Source organism: Rhamphochromis longiceps, linkage group LG16 (assembly GCF_057381845.1).
Source record: "Rhamphochromis longiceps isolate RC_006_pf linkage group LG16, R_longiceps_female_GT1.1, whole genome shotgun sequence".
Classification (NCBI taxonomy): Eukaryota; Metazoa; Chordata; class Actinopteri; order Cichliformes; family Cichlidae; genus Rhamphochromis; species Rhamphochromis longiceps.
The window spans coordinates 4,323,607-4,343,805 of NC_140572.1; the positions used below are offsets into that span (position 1 = coordinate 4,323,607).

At 42.3% G+C, this 20,199-nt stretch overlaps 1 protein-coding gene across 1 annotated transcript in view; it reads right to left on the bottom strand.

Moving 5' to 3' along the window:
• LOC146650421 (protein NLRC3-like) overlaps window positions 1-20,199 on the bottom strand; it is a 159,237-nt gene that overhangs the window by 115,507 nt on the left and 23,531 nt on the right. The window lies entirely within an intron of this gene.

The following is a 20,199-nucleotide window of genomic DNA, read 5'->3' on the forward strand; positions in this document are numbered from 1 at the left end:
GAAATAAAGTTTTGCTGGTCTTAAAAAAGCATTACAATAATGGGCATTACCAATGCAAACTGAATGATACAGAAGATGAAAGAAGAGACTTTGATCAGTTAATAAAGCTCATGATCTGGATTCATTGTGGCTGCTACACAGATACTTCTGGGTCACTTCTCTCAGTTAGGAACCTTCCTCACCAAACTGACTGTTGGACCACACCCCTGGTTTCATGAGAAATTGTTTCAGCCATGATTTCTCTTCCTGTATTTCAGAGTAAAGACTGAAGTGACAAATGGAAGCATGTTTAAAAACACAATGTGAGAGAGACGTTGAGGTCCTTAGAAGTTACCCTGGGTTTTTCTGTCACCCTGCTAGATGTTACACACCTTGTTATTGGACTGATTTCTACTGCTGGACTACTCCTGCGGAGAGTAACAATACTCTTACTAATTAGCTCCCTTTCACACCTTTGGGGATATTTATTTTTGTGTTTGCAGCGTTGTGAGCCAGAACAGCGAGAGAAAAATCTGCAACAGCGACGAGCCGAATGCTTACGTGAATCGCAGCAGCTGCACATGTGCTACGCTGAATTAGAGGATATCTTTGCTCTGGATTTCTATTTCTACTTTTTCATTTCTATATGATTCTTCTTGCATCTAAACAAAGATGATTCAATTTGCTAAATGTTGATGGCTCTTCGTGCTCAGGTGTAAATGAGACGTAATATTTGCTCTTGGTTTGGTTCTCCTGTACAGAACCTTGCAGTACAACAGAAACCTAAAAACATTATTTGTAGTTGTTATTCTTAGTTGTTCTGCTGCCTAAATACCACAGGGTCTGATTATGAAGTTATTGAGCTGCACATACTTTACGACCTGCTTAAGTTCGAGGTCACAGCGTCTGTAGAGCAGCTGGAACATAATGAAGTCTACAAGGTTAAAGTTTTCTCTTCAGTTATTGTTCTTTCTGCTGCTTGGTTTGATGGATCTGAGAGCTTTTGTTTTTATTATTGTTATTATAATTATCATGAATATTTTACTCTCTAGAAGCTTTGAAATAGTGTTTGTGTTTGAAAAAATTGATTTAAGAATTGAACAGAAACATCTGTCCTTCTGAAAATGGCCCAAAGGCACGGAGACAAAGTCAAAGGATGCAACCTGTAACTTTCTCTTCCTTCATGTCAGGACCATCATCCATGATTTATATAAAATGCATATAGCAACAGTAGCACTTTAGTTTGGACTTTATGATTTCTGTAACTGGAAAATATTATTTTGTTTAAAGACAGAAGAGACCGCATAGTTGCAACATCAAAGGGAAATATGAATTAATTAGCATCAAGTATATTTGTTGCTTAAGCGTTTGCACTATAACTTAAGTAGGATTATAACTTTTAAGGAAGCAAAGATTTCAGATATTTAGTTCACTGTTTCAGTTATTTTATATGAAATTAAAACATTTACGTTGGTCAAATATGATGCTCTAAATCAAATAAAAGTTTGAAAATAAATGGGGGTGGGCGTCCAGGTACACACCGGCTCACTCCTTGGCGGCCGCTTATCGGGGCCTGGAACCTGGGGCTCGCTCGGTCCACTTCGGAGGTGGGGTGCCCCCGGCCTCTCGGCCTGGGGCTCGGTCACTCAGGCACAGCTGGCTGCCGGCGGAGCTCACGGGCGCGTCACTGCAACTCCCCCTGGCTTCTGCTCCGCGGCTGCTGAGTGAGCCCTCATCTGGGACTCTCCTCAGCTCGTACTGGGACAGTGGCGCAGCTGCCCCTCTGTTGGTCTTCCTTGGTCTCTTGTGTTCTGGGGGCCTCTGGATGTCTGGAGTTTTGATCTCCTCCATACCTGCTTCATACCCTGAAGGACGGGGCTGTGGCCCCCCCACACTCCCTAGCAGATCGTTACATGGAGAAACCTTTGGAATACAAGCATGCTGATCCACACAGGTATGCACACGGGTGTTCACTGCTCGTAGACCCAAATTACACCTTTCTTGGCTGCTACCTCGAAGCACATCTGTCCTGCGTGCTGCACAACAACATTGAATATTTAGTATTTACTGCTGTTTACACTTAGCTAGATTAATGCGATGGTGTTGTGTTTAGTATGTTGCTTTGTGGTTTTTTTTGGTTTTTTTGCTTGTTTTCTATTCTTCTCTCAACAGGTGATCCAGGAGATTTTTATTTTTTTTCTCCCCCCCTTTCTCACTGTCCCTCTCCCCTTCTGTTTTTCCTTTCCTTCCTCTTTCTTTCTCCCTTTCCTATCCCTCACTCATGTCTGTCCCGTCTGTAACATCTGAAAATAAAATATAATAAATAATAAAAACAAAGATCGACCAAATGGACCAATACGGCAATGCCACGATGATCCATTTGGCAAAGTAAATCCATTGGGTATCCTTGTTGGTCTTCAGACAACAATTCTAAAGAACCAAATGGGACAGGCAGAAGAAAAAAAAGAAAATAAATGATGTATTTTTAAATGCTGCAACAAATGTTCACAAAAAGTAACTATAATTAAAACCAGTTAAACAAAATCAAATGTTTGAATCATGCTTAACCAAATGCCAGGCTGGAGAGCTGAACCTAAAGTATACGTAGAAAGATTTCAACATCTGAGCAGTTTTTAATGTTTTTATCACATATAAATGTCACAGCAGTGGGTCCTGGCCCAATGCTTTGTGTTTTTGGTTTTCTTTGACTCTTGTTTTTCTTGGTTTTTGTTCTTCTTATTTATCAGGCTCTCAGTAATCTTAGTTCTCCCTCCCTCAGTGTTCATTTCAGCCTGTGTTTAGTTTCTGTTCCCGTGTCCCACGTTTCATCGTTTCATGTCGAGTCAGCCCTGTCTCTCTGTTTCCTGTGTCTCCCCAGTCAGCCCCGCCTCCCTCGGGCACTCATGTGTGATACAGAGTAATAAACCTGACTACATTTACTACACTCTCTTTATTACCTGTTACTTTAAAATTCATACACTAATTATGTCTGCCCATCTCTCTAATGTGAAGGTCAAAGGTCAACATCCCAGTGACATAAGAATAATCCCAAAGGGGCAAAGGCAGCGGTTAATTTAGCACATTTAGCATTAAGGGTACAGCAAGGATATACTTTTACTTATTGTGGCAGGGGTGTGGTCTCTGGCCTGCTGCAGTGGAGGCTGGTGGCGGGACGTTGGACGGCACAGGTGAGGGTGATGGAGCTCATGACTCTCCCCTTTATAGTGACGGAGGAGACTGGCGTGGGGGAAGCGTGTAGTGGAGGAAGCCGAGGAGAGAGCTGGTTTCTGGCTACAAAGACGGCGTCAAACCAGAAAAGATTGCTCGTGGTCAAATAATGTGTCAATCACCTGTGAATCAAACTGTGTGTGGCTCAGTTCATGTCACAGTGTTGTTTAGTATATCTTCACTTGTCTCACTCTCCTTCTGTTCTGTCCATCAGGACGATCCTCAGCGCTTACACAGATCCTCCATCGATGTTGTAACTGTTGGCATGATGATATTGTACATAATTTGGATTATTTCTTTATCTTGTCAAGATCTATGTCATGATTGTAAATTGTTTAAGCTGTACATTACTGTTTGTTTTTTGTAGTCAACGTTTTGGTGCTTTGTGCTTTTATTTTGAAAGTCAAGTTCGTTTACAAGTTGCGCTAGAATAAAGGTTTTTAGTGGTTTTATTATAAAGGTTTTATTATTATATATTAATGATAATAATAATATCAATAACATTGAGGCACATTGTGTGGAGGAGGTTCAGTCATATCCTGATCATCCAGACAGATTTGATGTTTGGGAACAGCTGCTGTGTAGAAATGGTCTGACTGGTCGCTGTTACTGGGAGGTCGAGTGGAGAGGAAGCGTTTATATATCAGTGAGTTACTGAAGCATCAGAAGGAAAGGACGCAGTTATGACTGTTGGTTTGGAAACAATGATCAGTCCTGGAGTCTGATCTGCTATAATGATGGTCCTCAGTCTGTCAGGCACAATAACAGACTAACATCCATCTCCTCCTCCTCCTCTGTCTCTAACAGAGCAGCAGTGTATGTGGACTGTCCTGCTGGCACTCTGTCCTTCTACAGAGTCTCCTCTGACACTCTGATCCACCTCCACACCTTCAACACCACATTCACTCAAACTCTTTATCCTGGGTTTTGGTTCTGGTCTCGTGGTGGCTCAGTGTCCCTGTGCTGAGTGGAGTGTAAAGAGTGTCTCCTGTTACAGAAACACTCTGACTGTTGAACAGATAGTTCAGTCTGTACATGTCTGTCTCTTTCACTCACAAACACGTTTTCAGATTCATGGATTCAATCAGTTGATGTTTGAAACTCTTCTAAATGATTCCTTGTAAACTTCTTCAGTCACAAACAAACAGGAAGTGATGTCACATGTGTTCCTGTCCACACAGCAGAATGAGTCTATTGCTGACAGTGATGTACAAACAGAGTGAGCATTTCTGAGGCCCAAAATAAACTGAGTAGTTCACTGAATGAACAATGGACTGTGAGCTCAGTTCCTTCATCATTAGTATGGATTATATATGTATATGTATTATATTAGTATCATATATATCAGGTGCTGCTGCTTTCAGTCATTGTGCAAATGTGCTGTTTGTAAGCTTGTAAAGCTGCAGTCAGCTGAGACTGAAGAAGTCACCTGATCAGTGAGCAAACGTTTCTGAAAACGTCCAGATGAACAGAATCAACCTTTTGGGATCAGCCAGCAATGCAGCATCATTGTTGTTCAGCTTCAGAGGTTTGCAGGAATGAACTGATGACCAGAAACAGCTGCAAAGTCCAAGAAAATACCAGCTGGAGTTCAGCTGCATTTGAAGAAGTCAAAGAAAAGTAAGGATGGCAAAGGGCGACGTTTTCTTCCAAAGAGCTGCAAACATGGTCGACGCCTCATTAGAAGAATCATCTGGACATTTGTGAGGAACTCTAACCAAGAAAGCAACGTCACACAGATCCAACAGACAGTTTCCATGACTGCAAGTGTTGAGTGGAAAAATGCTACATTGCATTATTGCATCCTCTCACCACAGGAGGCGCTGTTGGCACCACTGATTGCTGATCAGCTGTTCTCTGATGATCTGATTGATACTGTGAATAACGGGACTCACTGAACTCTGTGACACAGTGAAGATTACAGAGTTTAACTTCAACATCTGACTGACGTCACACAGACAGAAGGATGAACTAGTGAGGCACAGAACACAGTTACTGGAGATACTGGATCAGCTCCATGTGAACCTCTGATGGAGAAGCTGCTGAGCCAGAGAAACATCAGGACATGACAGCAGCTGCACTTATCTAACAACATGTAGCAGAGCTGATCTATGTTAGAGGATCTATCACAGCAGCTGAAGCCAAAGTCCAACACTGGATACCAGCTGAGCCTGTGCTGAGTGTAGTGTTACAGGAAAAGGGCAGAAACACTGGTAGCTCCCAGTGATGCTGACTGGGGCACAGAGCTGAATGATGCAGCATCAGGACACTGTTTCAGTCTGACTGACAGAGAAACCTGTAGCTGTATCTACATGTGAGGCAGAGGCCACACAAGCAGCTTTCTATGTTTCACAGTGACTGAGATCTTCAGTGGGGGTGGACATGCTCCTGTACAGACCTCTGAGGAGAACCAAGGTGCAGTCAAAGAGTCCAGTCTGTCCTCACAGATGTGAACATGTGCTTTCATCAGGTCTGCTGTCAGCTAGCAGGCTCACATCAGAATCACTGTTCCTGAAAAACACAGTCTGTGTGACATCATCAGTCAGCTGATGGTCCCAGATCTGAATGGTTTCTGTCTCTACTGAGGAAGTCAGAGAATATCACTGAGGTGTGGATCAGGTCTGAGTGAGCTGTGGAGGGACAGCTTTAAACAGTCCACAGGTCTCACATCCTGCTCAGTCTGGTAGCAGATACCTCGTATTGTTCCAGATGTGCTGACATCAGCAGCAGCACAGCTGTGTGATACCATGAATCTCAGTTATTGATCCAACACACAGTAAATACAAAGATCAGGATTTCTGAGAGTAATCATTATGAGTCTGAACACATGATCACTGAATGTTAGTCTCCACAATAATAAGCTAACACAAGCAAACACAGCTTTCAGCTCTTATTTTGAAACTGGCTTATTTAGAGAGCTGTGATGTGAGCGTGCCTGGCTCTGAGGCACTTGGGTCAGCCTCTGTTGTTTAGAAGTGTTACAGACTGTGAATGACACAGACCTGTCAGTTTCCATGTTTGTCTGTAACACAGCTCAGGGGCTCCATGCTGAACGCATCCATCCAGTGTTATTGATCCAGGACTGATACCAGCATTGGGATCAATACTACAACACACAATCACATGTGTCCACGTGATGTGTTTGACCAGCTTTATTCATTAATGATCAATCAGCTTATTTTCTGCATCTGAGTCCAGCTTCATTTAAATGATCCAACCATGAAAATGACATCAGTCCTACAGAAGCACTTCATGCTAACAGGAAGTCATTGATTAAGGTGGAATAACACAGAGACACAACCACTCACAGCTAACCTGACCCCACTAACTGCATGTGTTTGGACTGTGGGAGGAAGCCGGAGTACCGGAGAGGACGCACACAAACACGGGAGAACATGAAGCTCTGAAACAAAGATGGTGGATTTGACCTCAGGCAGGGTTACGGGGGTCATGACCCCCCAATAATAGATCCAGCTACACTGAAACTGTCAATTTCATTTACTTTTACTGTTTTAAAGCTATCAGGCTGCTTTGTGGCTCACTCAATACTAAACTAAGATACTTTCAGTGTGAATCATTTGCAGGAACACAGGCAGGATTTAAAGTGCAGAACTTTACAGTCTCTGTCTCAAAGTTGGTCTAAACATGCTAACAGCTCTTTGTTTTTTTTCAGTTTTCACTGGTTTGATGTAATGAAAGAAATTTTAAAGAAGCAGACGATTGTTGTTATTTTAGTTCTATAGTTTCATAAATCGTGGTGTGGATCTAAGTCAACATTCAGAATAAATAAGATAATACAGCACTTTGATGGTTGCCTTTGTATTTTCCCAGCAGTGCTCAGGTTGGTTCTCGGCTACATTTACATACAGATGTTAATGTGTTCAGCAGCTGGACTCATCTGAGGAAGGAACATTGGAAAGGTGCTCAGTGCACAACTGCATCACTAATTTTATGTAAGACCCTGTGTTTTATTGTATTTATATATTTGTAACATTTGACTCAAACACTTTTGGGAAGGATGAAAATGTTTTCAGGAGGAAGTTTTTCCTTCTGTCCGACTGCAGTACACACAACACTGCGTCTCCCCCCATTATCACACTTCCTCAGGCTGCTGATGAGCGCCCCCTGGTGTCAGTGTTGATGATGTCATGCACAGTGAAACATAAACAGTGTCTGTTAATAAAAAATCATGTGTCCATTTTCATGTTTGCATCATGTTTCTGTAAAATCATCAGCTGTTTCTGAACCTTCTTCATTGTTTGACTCATTCCAACAGCTGTGAGCTGTGATGGAGTCAGAGCAGCTTCATCACTGATGTTCAGGTGAAGTTGAACTTAATAAACTGTAGAAATGATCAGGATTCAGGCTGGATGTGTAAAACACTTCTGTGTGAGGTCGCAGTGCTTCATATGTGTGTGTGGGCTGAAGCACACACGTGTGAGTCCTCAGAGGTTTCACACACATCACTGCACACACTTATAATCCTAGTTTAAGCTTGTGGATCATATCGGACACATCAGCAGCTCTTTGGAGACAAAGATTTGAGATTTAAGATGAGTCATAGTCTTTCTATCCATGGTAGCTTCCACTGCTGAGGCTCGGGAAACATGAAGAGGATAATTAAGAGCAAGCATCAGCTCTGTCTCATCTAACTACACAGTATTATGATCATGCACTTATGTCTCAAACTAAGACACAATGAGACAAAATGAGTTCTGTGAGTCTTTAGATTATCAGTAAATTCTGGTGACAGTTTGACGCTCAGTGGAGCCATTTTTGGTTTGTGATGAGTGTTTTGTGAGCTTCTGTTTTGTGAATCGCTCTTTGTAATTTAGAAGATGGTGCAGAAATGTGCGCGCCCTTATCTGAGAGGACACGGAGAGAGTGTCGCAGACTCGAGGTGAGGAGATAAACCTCGGAGCTGGACGGCCTGCACGTTACCCATGTGCATCTTTTCAGTGACATCAAGTGAACCCATAATAAGCATTTCTATGTCTTAGACATCATGTCCATTTCTAATGAGAGATTATTTTTAAATGAGGGAAACCTGGTCTAACAACACGCTTACAACAGAGCTAAAGGTTCACCACAGTGAGACGGTGGGACTCTGATAAGAACTGAAACACTGTGTATGAACAGCTGAGACAAAACTATATATAAACACTCATTTATTCCAGTTTAGTTTACAATGATTTTAAAGTAATGTGGAACGATTCATGTTCATGAGCTGTTACAAACACAACTATTGATTTGTCTATATATGGTCGGACTACAAGGCTCGTGTTGAGGCTCTTGGAATAATGTGTGAATTACAGCAAGAAATGATGGTTTTCCATTTCACCAAAGTGGAATAAAATCACCACAGCAAAGAAATCATGTTATTGTCTGCAGCTAAAATATATGGTGAACATGGTTTTATAATAATGTGCAAACACAACCTCACTCTGCTCTATACGAGGAGCCAACCACAGCTGTCCGGGTCTTCATCCACCACCTCCACCATCTTTGCTCATCATCATTCACTTAATTGCTGATTGGTTTAAATCAAACTCCACTACAGGTTCAACTCCATTATATAACAGCATGTTGACTTTGGATCTGGTGTGCAGTGCCACCTTAAAGATGAGGAAACTAAGAGATTACAAAAAAGAAGTGGAGGAGTTAAAGAGCTGCAGCAGATTAACAGTTTCTGACAGTGATGTGTTAGAAATAGGACGATTAGATGAGCTGAGGGATCCATCTACTGCTCAGTGAAGCCTCATCAGAAACAGTCTCAGTGGAAGGATGGCTCTATTGTTAAGGAAGGACACAGGCAGAAAGACTGGCGTCTGTCACACAGGAACTGGACTGAAAATCAGCTGCACATATTCATCAGTATGTGCAAACATATTATAGGTGTGGAATTCAGGACAGTACCATCAGAAGTTGATCCACTGTGCAAATGTCTGATTGGCAGTGGCTTCATTTTTCACTATGAACAAACTGCTAATGCAGCATCACAGGACGTCAGCCATGGATTGGCCTCCCCAGACCTCAACATTACTGAAACATCTTAACAGAGGATGGAAACAAAGGGAACCAACATCCAAGAAAAGAGCTGCTGCTGAAAACTTCCTCACAGAAAACACAAACAAGCTTGACTAAGAGACTCCAGGCTGTGCTGAATTATAAAGGTGGACTGACCTCCAGGGTCCTTAGTATCATATAAGCTCAGTTTGTGTCTTATATACTTTCCATTTATATAACAAAATATATAGAAAGGAGGGTGGTTTAAGATGTCTGTAGAGTTTTATTCATTATCTTTAGACAAACAAAGAAAGCACCATCCATTCGTCTCCAGTCTGTATGAAAAACAGGGGAAAGGTCAAATTAAAACTTTGAAATTCCTTTCACAATAAATCCATAAATAAACAAAATAAAACATAGAAAAGTGTTTAAACCCACTTTTCCATAAAGCTGTCAATAGGAAATGTTCCAGTAAACATGTCTGTGTTTCTGCTGTTTTCCTTTCATGCGTCCACAGCTGACAGGTAACCCTATTGGAGTCGCCATAGTGACGGGTGGCGTCTCAGCTTCAGCGTGTTGATGGGCACAGCCATGGTTACCACAGCTGGAGTTGGTATACGGCGAGCTGTGAGAGGACAGAGATGGAGAACGCACATTTAACTCTTTAACAGGAGATACGTTACGACTAACAGACGACTGCTGTCTACATGATGTCTTTGCAGCCCTTATGCTACATGTTACACAACTTTTCTTCATGCCAACAAGACTGAGGTGCCACATAGTCGACACATACGGCTGATTATGATGCATGTTTTACTATTGCTATGTTCACATCATCTGCTTGGCTTTATCACTGGAAGCCTGGAGATCCTCTGACGTGTGCATGGCTGATGTGAAGTATGATTAGTCCTACATGACATCAACAACAGAGGCAATGAAAGCTTTGTTGTTAACAGGTTGTAGGTAAAGTCAAATGTCTACTTCTACACTTGTGTTGGGTAAAGTTCTTCTCACTGCAGCAGATTTATATCTGTGCTTTCACAGGGCGTGATGTGGAGCTCAGCGCTGAGGTGCAGGTCTCCTTGGAGACGGCATCCTGGCTGAAATATTATCATGCTTCCAAAACATTTCAGCTTTTATTTTGAAAGAAACAAGACTTGAAAACGAATCCCCTTCTTCCTCTTTGTCTTTGTTCTTCAGAGGAGTGTCACCTGGACAAACTCAGGGCTGTTCTAGAGCCTTTCTTATTATTTGACTCCATAGAAATAAAACTGAATCGAATCAAACAAAAACTCCCAAACAGCTAAAACACTTTGCTTTATTCTCTTTTTTAACAAATACGTTGAAGTCCATCCATAACAACACAGCTGAGATCTCCTTTGTAATCAAGTGTTTACATCCTTTGTACAGATCTGCATACAAAACAATCATTTACGTCCCACAGAAGTCTAGTTACACGTAACTATACAAGAACTGGTGAATGACAGAAACATGAGACACATGATCACAGGTGATAACAAAAAGAGAAAGAATTCATGTGTTAGTGATGTTTTTCAGCCCTGATGGCTCATGTTGGAGAAACAAGCTGAGGTACGTGGAAAGTTCACACACACAAGTGGGCGTGAGCGCACACACAGAGAGAAACACAACTGAAGCATCTGTTTGCTGTTTCAGCTTTCATCATCTCTGCTGCTGTGTCAGGCTGGGGTCTCTCAGTGACGTGGTTGAGGTGAAGTATGACGAGTATCCCTGATTCAGTCCATCGAGACAAAGGGCAAAGAAAGCTGTTGTTAACAAACTCTATGGTGATGTGGCGTTTAGCTCTGACTCTACGCTCTGCTGAATCCTTTGAACCTGCTGATCAGTAAAGCTCTACGTGCTGCAGCAGATTGACCTCATCTGTGTTCACAGGTGTGGACCTCAGCGCTGAGGTGCAGGAGACTTTCATTCAGTTCTCCCTGCAAACAGCATCCAGCCTGGAAATACTGTCATCTTTCCCACAAATGGTGCTCTTATCTCAGAGAAGAAGTCTGATGTAAATAACTGCAATCAACAGTGATGTTCTGCACAGATCACTTTTCCATTTTGCTCTCTAGATGAGTCCCAGCTGCCTGACCTTGTGTCCAGGTGATCGTCTCACTGAGGAGCTTTTGTTCTGAAAATCTCACGTCCATCACCTGTTTCCTTTTTACTATCTCTGCTCTTTCTTTATTCACAATGCTCATAATATCACACAATTATATTCATCACCTGCATGTTTTTATCCAGCTGCTGTTAGAACCAAACAAATAAAAAGGATGAAAAGCCTGAAATCCTTTGATTTATTACATTTGAAACAAATATGAGAGCATCCCTAACAGCACAGCTGAGACCTTTGTTTTAATCAAGCCTTTGTATCGACACACTTGTAAAGATTCATATACAAAACATAATAGAATAAATCAATATAAAATACACATAGTCACAAAAATGCAGCCATGTTGTGAGTTTGCATCTAAAACATGCATGTTTCCCTTTGTACAGGCAGATTTACAGCAGACAAAGCAACACGCTGATCGACTTTGACCGCTGCAAAAACAAAATACCCACCAAGTCTGAAGTCGATCAGAGGAACTGTTGACAGACTGACAGACAAACATACAGATGCTTGATTCATTAGTGCGATTAAATGTTCTTCTTTAGCAGCATCACTTCATGTGTTTGTGTTCCAGGAATAAAGGTCTGTTTAAACTGGACGTCTCCTCAGCATCACTCGTGCTGTCATGGTTTCAAAGCTGTGCAGAAAGAATCTGAGGGATGATACAGAGGTGACCAAAGTTACAAACATCTAGCTGTGCTGGAAATGTTTGCAGAGCTCCAAACTCTTTGGCTTTCTGCAGAGCAAGTATGGAAGAAGCACCTGAGCTAACTTCAGTTTAGACGATATGAGGAAAAATGCTGCTTCCCAAAGTTTCCTACAAGTATCCAGTTTATATTTAGAGAAGCGAAGGCTCTTTATCCTGACAACTACTCCCTGGTGGATCCCTGTCCTGTGACAGCAGCAAAGACTGTGTATCAGTATCATCAAAGCCACTTCAATAACCAGTGTTTAAAGCTCTCTAGCAGATGGACTTCAGTGGCAGCAGCCTCTGTCTGCTGTGTACAGAAGGTTCTCTGATGAAGCACACAGCAGATGCTGCACTACAACAGCAGCAGCAGCTCAGCTTCAGTTTGCTTCGACGCCCTTTTTGACCTGTGAAACAGCAGAAAATGAAACATTTCAACACCCGTTTGTTAGCGTGAGCTGTTCTGCTGTTTTTCATCATTTCACAGGTGAAATAAAATCACATTTACTTCCTGTAGGAGTGATCGTGTCCAGCCTGACTGAGACCATGTGCTCCATCCTGCACAGGTAATAAACCGCTGACATGAAGGGCTGTCAAGTAGTTTTTAGACAAATGGGGGTAAAAGAGACGTTAAAAGCTTAAAGAGAAACTACATTTTCTAAGAACTGTCTGACGTTCACCTCTCACTCTCAGAAAGTATACAGACTTTCTTTGATTCACTAGTGAGATAAAATGCATTTCTTGGACAACATGACTTTGATATATTTGTTTTCCAGGAGCAAAGGTCTGTTTATACTGGCGAGCGATGCAGGCAGGAGGACTCTTTACACTGTGACTGACTAATCAATCTCTTCATCATGACTTCTGCTGTCATGGTTTTAAACCTGCGCAGTGGAGAAAAGAAGCTGAAAGAAGCTTCCTGCAAGTATCTGACGTGTCTTTAAAGAACTAAATCCTCCTCATCCTCACAGATACTCCCTCCTTAACCAGTTTCTTAAACTAGCTAACAGGTGGAGCGACACCACTGCGTACCAAAGGTTATAAAGTTAACCACACAGCAGACACTCTCGGTATGTCAGCTGTGTGGAATCAAGTTGTTCCTGCATTAATACACATACTGAAGGAACTGCCATGAGAAAGGAGAACTGAAGCTTTGATGCTAAAGTTAAGAACCTTTTGTTCACACTGGCAAGTGTTCAATGTTACCATTTATGCCAGTTTATTAATAAAGTACTTTTAAAAACAGCAGCAGGGCTGACAAAAGTGCAATAAAACCAAAAATCTATGAAACAGCAAATAATGAAATATTTTCATTTCAAGACCTTTTTATTAACTCTTCTCCGGCCTTTATAGCACATTTACTTGTCTTACACTCTTTCAGTTGATATGAGTGACCAATATCTAATTCATTAGCTCACTAGTGCTTTACTGTTATATTCAGTCTGCTGACTGAGATCAGGTGACATTAAAAAAATCGCTAGTGAATGAAATGTGAAAAGAAAAATCATTGTGATCAAAGCTCTCTTGTTTGCTCTGAGGCACTAAAGCCTGCACAGGTAATAAGTTTCTTGGCTTTAAGTGAGGATTTCCATTCGTTTGCAAGCAAATGAAGAAACAAAAGTTTGTACGGACTTTAGCGCCCTGTTGTCCTCATGTGTGGACGTCACATTTTGGGATGTTTAGACCAAAATACAAAGTTTTGCTCCACAAGGACCTGATTTGCACTTACGAGGTCATTATCCTGCCTCTGTTCTATCGACATTTAAAGCGAATATCCTCATATGTGGATCTCATTTCTCTCAGAAACAAAGTTCTGGTAATTCTTTGTTTGTACATGAATCAGGTCCCAAACAGCCCAAATAGCAAAGAGACTTTAAAAATGCATGAAAGAGTTCAGGTCTTAGGAGGTTAAAGCTCTAAAAGAGAAACTCCAGTGAAACAAGTTGAGGTGACCACGTGTGTGTTGTTGTCACATGTTACTCTGCACGCCAGCAGGTGCCGACAGGTTAATCTGGCCCTGCTTTGTTTGTCCTTTTGGATCAAAAAGCCTGTTTTTCTTGTGTTTTTAACTACATTTGATCATCACGTTGCTGATATCGTCTGATCTGCATCCCAACTGCTAAGTTTGTGTTATTTAGGTTGTTTCTTTGAATGTTTCTCTTGCTAACTGTCTGAGGTTCACCTCTCACAGAGTGAACATAATTCTGCCCTTGTAGGATTAATCTTTGTGGTTGCAAAACCGTCCATTTGTTTACCACAACTGACATGTTTCTGAATCCATCCCAGAGCCGAGGGTTTGTGTAAGTGGGTTTTTAGTGTGGGTTTTCGTGCTGGCAGGGAGGCAAAAGGTGATTTCAGTGTCTACTATATAAAGAGGCAGCAGCTTCCAGATCTTCATCTGTGTTCTCCTCCATCATCATTTCACTCATCACATGGCTTCACATCTCAGCCTTCTGGGAGTGGTGCTGTGCTCCTCATGGTTTCTGCTTCTGAAATCCCACCTCAGGCAGACTTTGATTTACAGGCAGCAACAGTCATCCATAATGGTTCTTATTTTACCGCCCATCTAGTTTCATAACCACATGTCCAACTTAGGGTTGCAGGAAGGGGAGCTTCAGTACATGTTCACGTACTGTGTTGTGTGATATACTACAAGTGTTTGTCCCATAAGTATTTGGACAATGAACTCTGCTGTAGCTGTGTCTCTGTCCAAAGTAAAACAATCAGGATGTGTTGAAGTGCAGAATCAGAGTTTTAATTCGAGGGATTTAACAAAAGAACTGCTTTAACTGCTTCCTGGCTGCGTTCAGCTGTTACTCACAGGGCACCACAGTGGGTGACTGTTCATGTGTGATTGGACACATTTTTAGGCCTGATGCCATTTCTGACACAACCCCAAAGAGATGTTTTGTCTCCTCCTGAGATTCAGCCGCTGAGCTTCCACTTGGTAGGCAAATGTGTAAAGAACTATATTCAGGGGCGTTTTTAGCCCGTTTTGGGGGGTGCTTCCCAAAATGGATCAAAGCACCCCCAAAGATTTCTTACTTTTTTGACAATATTTGGTGTTTGTGTGATACACTACAAAAAATATAGAAAGTATACAGTACTTGGTTGAGATCTTTTAACAACAGAAGTATAGATACCCCCCTCCCAGAATGGTTTGTTCCAGCTCTCCCCTGCTCTGGCTCTGGTGCCCTTTGTGCCAGAGAGATGGTGGCTGAGACGCAGCAGAGCGGAGGTGGAAGTGCCTGGCTTAAAACAGGACATGTTAGCTGCATTTAACCTTCAGTTACTCTTTATATAGTTGGTAGGAGTCAGACCATGTTTCTGTTTACCTGAAAAACATTACACCAGGTAACCTGCTGTGTTAAACGTGTTTTCTGACGATGTTTGCTGCCCTACAATCCGTCCTGCTCTGTAGTAAAATCAGAGACATTTGACCGTCCTGTTGCTCCCATTGAAATGTATACAGCCTGTTTAAAATCTAAAACTAAAAACTGTCCGTAGCTGCTGTTGTTACCACTGTCCTGTTAGAAAAGGAAGGAATGAGAGAAGAGAACAATAAAAAATATTGTTGCAACCCGCTAAAAACCCTGCCGGCAGAAATAACTATACACTATTAAAACAAGGCTAAAACATGTTTTCCATAAGCTAAAATTACCCTCCCACAGTCCCATAATCCCACAGTCCAGCCACACATGGGCGAGTGGTCCTTATATGAAAGAGACAGGAGAGGAACTTCTCTTCCAGTATGGTAAGACCCGTCAGCAGCAGACCAGGGAGGAGGCTCCTATCGCAGACCTGTCTCCTGCTGACAGCGCGTCGCCGCACAGTCCCGCCCCACTCCACACCTGAACACGGACTCCCTCGTCTCACCGTCAGATGCAGGCAGAGGGGCATCCCTGCCCTGTTGTGCATTGCAGCCATCGCCACCCACTGTTGCTGTTCCTGCGTTGGGACTGGATCGCCGAACGACTCGCGGCACCCCACAGCAGTTCCTTCCACACACGTGCGGGCTTGCACGCGTTCCTTTTTCTCCTGCTCACCTTTCGTGCGTCACACCTCTTCTTGTCTCTGCGCTCACTATCCCCTTTAACAGGTCAACCTGGCGGCTGATAGGCCACCTTGGGGAACGCCCCCACCTCACAGGTGCCTACAATTGTCTGTTTAGTCCACAGTGGGTTAAAGGAACATGGTACAACATTAACACACATAATATAAATATAAGGATAAAACCATGCCGTATAAATATCAATAAACAAACATGCAATATAAATATCACAATAAAATCATGCAAATAAAATCAACACTATGTACCAATACACAGATTGATAAAACAAAAACACAAATTTCCACTGTGTGACATCTGCGTGTGATTATCAGTTCAAAGAGGGAGAGAGGAAAGAGGGGAAAGAACAAGGTCAGGAAGAATCAGGTAAGGAAGCAGACAGGGAGCAGTGACAGTTACAGCAGAAACTGTTAAACTGCTTGAGAGAGTTGATCACCAAACACTGATAGATTTGCCAACCTCAAGGTGAGGTGACGTTAAAATAAAAGAAACAATCTGCAGAGCCATGTTAGTCGTGTCTGCAGTGAAGAGCTTTTTATACATTGTACCATAGGCACAGTTGCCTCCATTTTTATAATTGTTTAAATTAATATTTTGTACATTTGTACATTTCAAGGACTCTATTTTTGGAGTGTATGTTTATTTATCTGTATTATATTATACGAACACTTTAAAAGTCTGTCCAAAAATCACTCAGTTTACTTTTTACTCACTATGAGCATCATTCATTATTCTCCCCAGTAATTAAGATCAGGATATGTATGTTTTTATTCCAATCCATTCTTCTTTTGCAGCGTTTAAATAACCTTGATCAGATTTGATGGTTTTGTTACAAACTTTTCAAAAACTGTTTGATTAGAGTTTGTTTTTAGAATTGAATATTGATTTATTGATTAGCATTCAAATATCTCAGTGAAAACAATAAAGATCTACCACAAAGCAAGAAACCGAGACAAGGCTAATCAAAAGGTACTGGCTGAAGCATGTTTATTAAATTGTGTTAAAATGTACAAAACAGTGATGTCATGTTTTGAGACTTGATGAATTTAAGAATCTTATGATTTAATACAGAAATTTGCAGACTTGCACAGAGAGGGTAAAATTAGGATGACTGATAACGGAGACGAAGACAACAGACGACGAGGACAGGAAGGAACAGGGGTTTAAATGCACCAAGGAGACAGTCAGAGAGAACTTGGGACAACTGGAGGCATGTAGGGATGCAGGGACTGACAGAGACGGGGAAGACGTCTCATCGTGACGAGTAAAGTTTATCTTGCCTGGCTGGGCAGCTCTCTGGGTGCTCAGCACCCCCCAAAGCTCTGATCCTAGAATCGCCCCTGGTTGAGACGCATTTTCTCTAAATACCGGGTCTCTGTGGCTTTTAAACACCTCAACACGCTGCACCAAAAACTGGTCCACCCCAAGGATCGGGTCCCCGACACAAACAGAGTAACATAGTGTACGCTGTTAAGTGCAGGAGGATTGTCAGGATTTATACATCGGGGAAACCAAACAACCTCTGGCTAAGAGGACGGCACAACACAGAAGAGCCTCCTCGTCATGCCAGGACTCTGCAGTCTGTTTACACCTACAGGCCAGTGGACACTCTTTCAATGATGAGGATGTGACATCCTGGACAGGGAGGAACGCTGGTTTGAGGGCGGAGTCAAGGAGGCCATTTACGTGAAAAGGGAAAGACCATCTCTGAATGGAGGAGGGGCCTAAGGGTCCATCTGTCACATCTTACATGCTGTGACTGCAGCCATTCCCCAGCTCTCTGTGAATGGGACTCATGGACATGGATCAGTGGTTGTTGATCAATGGTCATGAGAATTTGCATGATTAAGATGAAGGAACTGACCTCAGCCCCAGTGGGCTGGTTTCAGTCATTATGCAAATGTCCTGTTTATAAGATTGAAACCTGCAGCTGAGACTGAAGACGTCACCTGATGATGACGACACGTTTCTCCCACAAAATGCTGCGTCCAGATGAACAGAACCAACTTTTGTACTGACCCACAGTTTTGTGTCTCTTGCAGCTGTTTCATCGGGCATGTTTGTTGTGACCCAGAGTCCAGATGTTTCTGTCATGGAGGGAGAGACCGTAAGCATCACCTGCTGCTGGACAAGAACGTTTGAAAGATTCAGAGTGGCCTGGCTGAAAAATCAAACAATAATTAAGAGAGAGACCAACGCAAATCAATCTCCAAGTCTCTGAAAAAGGAGGCAAAGACTCATCTTTGAACATTTCAAACATCAGAGGATTCAGGAACACACATCTGTAAAGTGACTGTGGAGATTCCATCTTTAACTGTGTCTAAAGGAAATGGGACCATCATCAAAGTCAGAGAGAAGACGGTGAATAACAACAACAACAACAACCACACAGACTCCAGTGAGTGAACACGTTCAGTTTGGTGACCAACACGCCTCCAAAATATGTCAACGTCACCTTTTACAGATTAAACGCTGTCACATGAAAGTTTAGTCTGTCACGTGTCTGTGCTGTTACCGTACACGTGGCAGCCTTTGGTCGTCTGAAGGGACGATTAATAAACATTGAATCCTCCAAACCAGAGCGATGAAACTACCTGAACGTCTGTCAGCTGAAAACCTTCAAACTTACAGACGTTTGTGACGACTGGCTTAGAAAAAAACTTTACAAACTTGTTCAGCGTTTTTGGTTTTGTTTTAAATTTATGTGATGATTCCAAAAACACTGCTGATTAAAAATGAATGATTGACTTTTGACTGATTGTCTCATTTAATGAATTAATTAATACTTATCATAGTAAACTCCTCTGGGTTACCATGGTAACACGACCAGTAAAGATGCTTTGGCATGCAGACTGGAGCAGCAGGGATCAAACCACCTGTCACGGCTGCACAGCAGTCGTGTGGTGTATTGAAAAAAGGATCCAAAATGCAGGTACCGGCTGGGGTGCGAGTGAGTGTTTATTTACAGCGGTGAGAAGGTGACAAAACAGGAAGAGCAGAGCAGGGAGTAAACAAACCTAAACTGGGAAAACTAAAGAACAAAACTTAAACCAAACACTCACGGGAGGAGGAGCGAAATGCACAAAGAGAGATGGCAGAGAGACGCAGAATGAATACCAGGTAACAGAATAATGCAGACTGACATGGAACTAAACAGACGACGCGACAGAGAGCACAGGAAAACACAGGGCTTAAATACACGGGGAGTAATCAGGGAATGGGCCACAGGAGGGAGACACAGCTGGGAGCAATAAGGCTAACGAGACAGGGGAGAGGTAAAACTGAACACACTGACATGAGACATGAACTTTCAGAATAAAACAGGAAACTAACAGACACAGAATCAGACAGGACACTGAACATGACAGGCAGACTCATGAGCAGACACAATAACACCATGGACAGACAGAGGGAACACAGAGAAGTGGGAGCAGGCAGGCAAAGAACAGAAACCTAACAAATGGCAAAATCACAACAGAATACACACTCGGAATGAACAAAAGCATAAGGAAACACAAAACACTGAGTCCTCAGACTCAGGACCATGACACCACCGACCTTACTATTGTCAGGTGACCTGCTCCACCTCCTGAGCCCCACTTCTCATGACAAATGACTTCCTTTTCTTTTATTCTCACTGACACTTGAGGATTGATCATGTTTGATTAGAGCTGCTGCTTATTCTGCAGCCACAGGATGTGCCGAGGCTCAGGGAGGGGCAGCCATGTGACCAGTTCGGCTGAGAGAAAGAAGACATCAAAGACGTGCTGTGGAGGAGCCAGATATGAATAATAACTCATGATTAAACACGTAGAGGTGTATTAACACAAAGTGAGTGAAGAAGAAACACCCAGTGCATCATGGGAGTCCCCCAGCAGCCTACACCTATTGGGTGGATGTTACATGTACAAGATTCAAACTTGTGATTTGAACTAAATAATTTCATGTTTCTGTGGTGAACATAATTAAATCATGGAGCATCTGCATGAAATTCAGCAACTTAATTCTTGTTCTTGTTGAGATGACAGGATACAATCTAGTCAGAGTGGTTCGTTACCTGGACTCACGAAGTTCACAAGATCACATTAGATG